Here is a 6,638-nt window from a genome sequence, read left to right as displayed (position 1 = left end):
TCTTCTGACAATATTCTGGTGCTTATATCTGACAATATTGTGGTGCTATTTGTAATGTTTTAATATTCAATATTCTGATATGACAGTGTTCCACTGCTACTCATAAAATTTTCTTTGACTAAATATTTGCAAGTAACTCATCTCTACTCCTTCCTAATCTATTTTCATCTAGAAGCTTAGTTGAAACCTATCCACAATGGGTGAACCTGCCGGTGTTTAAAACACCCATGGCATAGTTTCCAGAATCAAAGAAACATGCAAGCCATCACAGTACGACAAACTGACAGACAAGTGGTGAACTCGTGGTTCCCTGTATAGGGTTTCCATGGAGCAGCTGATGAATTTGAATCACCAACCTTATGGTTCAAATCAACTTTGTGGTCCATTGCCTTATCCCAAATGCTATATAATATATATATATATAGTTGTTGTTTTGAAGTGCTGTCTAGTCAGTTCCAACCCATAATGACCCGGTATAGGGTTTCCAATGAGTAGCTGGTGAGCTTGAACTGCCAACCATGCAGTTCAAATGGCTTTGCAGTCTGGCACATTAACCCATTAACCCACAGTGCCGCGCCAGGACTCTTGTCTATCTATCTATCTATCTATCTATCTATCTATCTATCTATCTATCTACATGTATATATATATATCCCACTCTTCCTCATATACCCATTCAACTTGTGTCTCTGGCTTAGTATCTACATACAGAATATAGTTGTTAAGGTTTCATATAGTATATACCACTCTCTGTGTCTTTACCTATATTTATCATTCTTCTGCCAATCTACTTCTTCTGTACATTGTTCTATCCCTTCTTGTTTATTGCCCTCCTCATCACCCAAGTTAACATTTGTCTTCTACTCTTTTATCAGTGAATTGCTCTTCCTTCTTTCTCATTTCTAGTAACCATCAAAGAATGTTTCTTTTTTCTATGAAATCCTTTTCTTGATTTTTACAATAGTGATTTCATACAATATTTGTCCTTTTCTGATTGACTTATTTCATTGAGCATAACATTCTCCAGGTTCATTCATGTTATGAAGTCTTTCATAGATTCGTCATTATTCTTCAATGCTGCATAGTAGTCCACTGTGTCTGTGTACCAAAGTTTCTTTATCCACTCTTCCATTGACAAGCATTTAGACTGTCTCCATATATTTTTAAAGCTTTTATTGTGAATTGTGTAATAGTTTACATGGGAGAACATCCGTTTTGCACTCATCCTATTGTATTTCATTTCATTGCAATGATTACAATCCCCTCCATGCGTCATCATTCAACAGTATTTACTTCTATTCCCTATTTTTGTTTTGTTTTGTTTTTGATGTACACAAAAACTCTCATGACTATGTAACCATTTAAACAACAAAAGGGCACATTCTGCAAGACTGGCTCCTGACTGCCAGCACACAGCCTTTCTCATTCCATGAGTCTAGAATCCTCAGCTGCTGTATCTCTCCATGTATCTTTGCTTCCATCTCTGGTGTCACTGCTTCTCTAGTTAGGGTCCAACATTCCACTCATGATCTTCTTCCTTGATGGTCCTAGGGTCCGCTGTTCCTGGTGTGTAAGATTAACTACTTCCCACTTTATGTTTCAAAACATCTACCTTAACAGTTGTGACAATTGAAATTAGTCATGATGACAATTACTCACTATTGAATCCTAAGAATTTTATCCCCATCTCTTTTCACCAGACCATCTAGACAAGATAAAAACTATTCAATGGGGATTCTACCTTCTCCCACACTCTGAAACTAAATTCCCTCTTGAAAACTTTTAAGTCAGCCACTTCGTGCCTTTATTGCCTCCCCTCCCCCCATTTTCCTAACCAATGTCTAAATTACCCATCCCCATCAACCCTGTATACTGGTGGGATAAGTTTGATCCTTGATATAAAGACTCCTTCCCTCTTGGTTGGTATTTTGAACTACTATATCCATAAATATTGATCAAGTTCATCAAATTGTAGCAATTGTAGCAATGTACACTTGCTTTCTTTATCAGATTTCTTTATCTTCCTCTCGTTGAACTCTGGTAATCAAGCCATCAAAGCTAGGTCAAATGGGTATTATCTGTGAGTTTGGGCATTCCTGTAGGTCTCCCCACACTTCATATTAGCTGGACACTTCACTTTCAGTGTTACAGTTTTCTATACATTTTAGTGATTTTTCCCTTGTCATATATGTCATTGTGAAAAAATTTTCCCAGTCTACTGGCTCCTTGTTTAGTCTTTTGACCTAATCTTTGGATGCCCATAAGTGTCTAAGTTTTAGAGGCCTCAGTCATGTATTTTGACTTCTGTAGTCTGTGTGTTTTTAGTAATGTTTGACACTGTATTTATGCCATGTGTTAAGAGACCCTAATTTTGTCCCTATTTCTTCTTTGATTATCTGTATAGTTATAGATTTTACATTTAGATATTTAATCCACATTAAATTTGTGTTTGTACATAGTGTGAGATATTGGTCTTGTTTCATTTTCCATCAAATGGATCTCCATTTTTGCTAGCACCATTTGTTGAAGAGACTATCGTTTCCTTATTTAATGTGTTTGGGCCCTTTGTCAAAGATCAGATGATTGCATGTAGATGGATTTGTTTCTGGGTTCTCAATTCTGTTCCATTGATCTATGTATCTTACATTGTGCCACTATCAGGCTATTTTGACCACTGTGGCTTATTTTAAGATCAAGGAGTGAGAGGCCTTAGTTGAGGAGAGTTTTAAGGAATTCAAACGAGAAACTAGTTATATCCTCTGAGAACCAGGCATTAAATCCTATCTCAAAATGGTGTATGTAGAGGTATGATAATGCACTCAAATTAATTTGGACATTCAAGAATAGTGGAGGTCCATGTTGTGCTCTGGGAGCTGGTGGCTCCATGCAATGTCTATGAACCACAGGGTTGATGTCATGAGCCCAACAACTGGATAAAGATGAGGTTTTCTGCTTCCCCAAGATTTATAGCCTGGAAACCCTATACAGGGTCACTAAAATTCGGAACCAAATCTACAGCATTTAACAATAACAACACTGTGATATGTTTCTCATTTGCCTAGGAGGCAAAAAACAATGATGGAATTCCCCACAATATTAGGCTTAGGAGAGTAGAGTGAGACAGCTGACTGAGACACTCAGACTGATGGGTCAAAGGTGGCCTCACCAAGCTCCTTCACTCACTAATGGAGCACTGTGCTGGTAAAATGTTTCTGGTATAGTCAGCAGGATTGTAGATGTACCAGTGTAATATAGAGGAACTAGAGGTGTTTGGGAGCAAAGACAATTTGCCTATCTTGTCATTGTCAAGAGACTCTGAAGGAAGCCAGAGACCTAGATGCCACATCAGAGAAAAATGTTTGTGGAAAAGTTGTATAGGGATAGAATTTCTCTTAAAAGATGACAAAGTTTACTCGGAATTGTCCATATTACATCCTATTACTGTTGGGGTGAGAGCTTAAGAAGGAAACCAAGTTTAGTTCTAAGGAGAAAAAAGTTATAATACCTACACATGTGGCTTGGAATTCTTACCTGTTCTATAGCTGTATCTCAAGAAAAGGCACTAATTCGGAGTGAGTTGGGGTGGATAGAGTGTAGTCTAAATGTATTTTAAGATGGAAAATTTCTTCAATTATCAAGGAGCATTATTCATCTTGTAGCAAACTACCTAGGAAAATATTTACCAAAGGGTTATCAGAATCATAAAAGAATAATATTAGCTTTTTATGGATGTACTCTATGTTTATAAAGGAAGGACTCCAGACAAAATCTTTGTAATTCACTTGCACCCATTTTTTTATTGAGGTCACTGGGGATGGGAATGAGTCTTCCTGGATGCATAAATTTATTAAAGGAAAACCCAGGGGACCTTGTTTCCTTAGAACATTTATGATTTCCTTCCAACTATGCAGAAATCTCAGGCAAAGATTGAGGGACACTAAGGACACATAGATAAATATATTTGAGAATGTTCTGTGGGATAATCTCCAAAAATAAAAGGCTCAGATGCTGTCTGTAAATGCCAAGTTGTTTAGTGAAAACATGAGGATTGCAAAAGAAGTGTGGGAGTGTTCATCCCTGAAATTCATGAACAGTTCTGGGCCTGCTTAGGAAATGATGGGTGGTTATGTCAACAAGAAAATTTTTCATTCAACAATAAAGAGTTGTCATAAGCAAAACTGAAAAATGAAATGTGATCAGTTGTGGCATTTAATTTATTTTAACTTAATTTGCTATTAGCATATGTAAGGCTTTGTTAGGATGAGGCTGGTGGTTCTCACTTTCCATCATTGCCTGAAGTGGTTCTGAGCCACTTATTGAATAATGGGTATCACATATCCCAGAACCAAGAGCCAGGAGCAATAAGAGAAGCTGCACACATTCATGAGCACGTCTTTCCTGTCTTATTTCCTTTGCTTCAGTAAACAAGTCAAGTTGAAAAGATGGCCAGTGATGGGTGTTGGTCTGCACTTCCTTCAGCTGCACAAACACAAAATGTTTGTGTTCTCTTTAAATTTTTTGAATCTTGTTCTCATTGCATTTCATACGTTTGGTAGTTTAAAAAACATACTTAAATTAAGAATCACATTTTCAAATTCTATTCTTTTTCTGACCATAATAACGTAGTGGCAGTTAATATTTTAATTTTGAGATAGTTTCAGATAGAATAGTTGGGAGAATATAAGGGTTAGTCATAGTGGCAAAAAGTATTACAACCAGGGTTCCAGTTCATGAATGTTGTTGTTGTTGTTAAGTGCTGTCAAGTCAATTCCTACCCATAGTGACCTTGTATAGGGTTTCTAAGGAACAGTTGATGAGCTTGAACCACTGATCTTGCAGTTCAAACAAGTTTGCGTCTGACACATTAGCCCACAACACCACACCAGGACTCCGCCAGTTCATGCATTGTTGTTGTTGTTGTTGTTACATGCTGTGGAGTCGGTTCTAACTCATACACAAGTTTAATCCAAACAAAATGTGTTTAAACATGTCTCTGCAATCAGTGGATGAATGCAGAAAAGTTCTCTAAGTAACATGCTTGTCTTACTCATTAGGATGGCTACAAAAACAAAAGGTCCAATACAAACATTGGCTTCCAAAGGAATTTACTGGGCCAGTCAAATTCAAGACAAAAAAGTCAACTCAGAAGGTTATGGCAACTATTTTGGGGGGATTCCAATCGAATAGACCTAACAGATTTTTCTGAAAACTTAAGACAATCACAGAGATTTATATAAAGAAATTTTAAGAAAATTTATATCACCAACTCTGTTGATGATATAAAGGCCAGGAAAGTTGTACCAAGTATCCTTTTCTATCTTGACATCGCAGCTGCCAAATTTACAAGGGTAGCAGTGATGTCCTACTAGAATTTATTGGGAAGCCTTATTCCAGTCACCTTACACCCCTGATCTTGCCCCTTCACAATTTTTTTCATTCCCCAAACTAAAGAACATTTTAAAATAATATGATTCAAGTCCCTAAAGGATGCCAAAACGTCTGTGTCAATGCGTTATTGTTGTTAGGTGCTGATAAGTTCTGACACATAGCACACAACAGAATGAAACACTGCCTGGTTCTGCACCAGTCTCACAATTGTTGCTATGTTTGAACCTATTGCTGCTGCCGCTTGCCAATCCATCTCATTTGGGGTCTTCCTCCATTTTTCCAAGCATGATGTCCTCCAGGACTGATCTCTCCTGATAGTATGTCCAAAGTACAAGAAACAAAATCTTGCCATCCTAACATCTAAGGAACATTCTATCAGTAATTCTTCTGATACAAATTAGTTTACTCTTCGGAAAGTCCATGGTACTTTCAATATTCTCCAATAGTATAATTTAAATGCATCATTTCTTCTTTGGTCTTCCTTTATTCATTGTCCAACTTTTACACGCATGTGAGGTGATTTAAAAGACCCATGGCTTGGGTCAGGTGTACCTTAGTCCTCAAACTGACATCTTTGCTCTTCAATACTTTAAAGAGGTCTTTGCAGCAGATTTGTCAAATACAATATGTCATTTGATTTCTCGATTGCTCTTTTCATGACTATTATGGATGTAAGCAAAATTGAGTCTTTGACGGCTTCAATCTTTTCTCCATGTAACATGATGTTATTTATTGGACTAACTGCAAGGATTTTTGTTTTCTTTGCATTGAGGTGAAACTCATCCTGAAGGTTGCAGTCTCTGATTTTCATTAGTAAGTATATTAAGTTCTCTTTACTCACAGAAAGCAAGTTTGTGTCATCTGCATATTACAGGTTGTTAATGAGTCTTCCACCAAACCTGATGCTGTATTCTTCTTTATGTAATACAGTTTCTCAGATTATTTGCTAAACATACAGATTGAATAAGTATAGTGAAAGGATATAACCTTGGCACACAACTTTCTTGATTTTAGCCCATTAAGAATCCCTTTTGGTCTATGTACAGGTTCCTTGTGAGCAAAAGAAAGTATTCTGGAATACCTATTCTTTGCAATATTATTCATACTTTGCCATGATCCACTCAATCAAATGCCTTTTGCATGGTCAATGAAGCACAAGTAAGCATTTTTCTGGTATTGTCTGCTATGAGCCAAGATCTATCTGACATTAACAAGGATTCCATGTACTCTTTTGAATCCTGCTTGAATTT

At 37.0% G+C, this 6,638-nt stretch overlaps 1 pseudogene; it reads right to left on the bottom strand.

Moving 5' to 3' along the window:
- LOC102833769 overlaps nt 1-6,638 on the bottom strand; it is a 111,565-nt pseudogene that overhangs the window by 14,500 nt on the left and 90,427 nt on the right.

This window comes from Chrysochloris asiatica, unplaced genomic scaffold (assembly GCF_000296735.1).
Source record: "Chrysochloris asiatica unplaced genomic scaffold, ChrAsi1.0 scaffold00048, whole genome shotgun sequence".
In the NCBI taxonomy this organism is placed as follows: domain Eukaryota; kingdom Metazoa; phylum Chordata; class Mammalia; order Afrosoricida; family Chrysochloridae; genus Chrysochloris; species Chrysochloris asiatica.
Note: the sequence above shows the minus strand (reverse complement) of the source record. Positions and strands in the feature narration are given on the sequence as shown.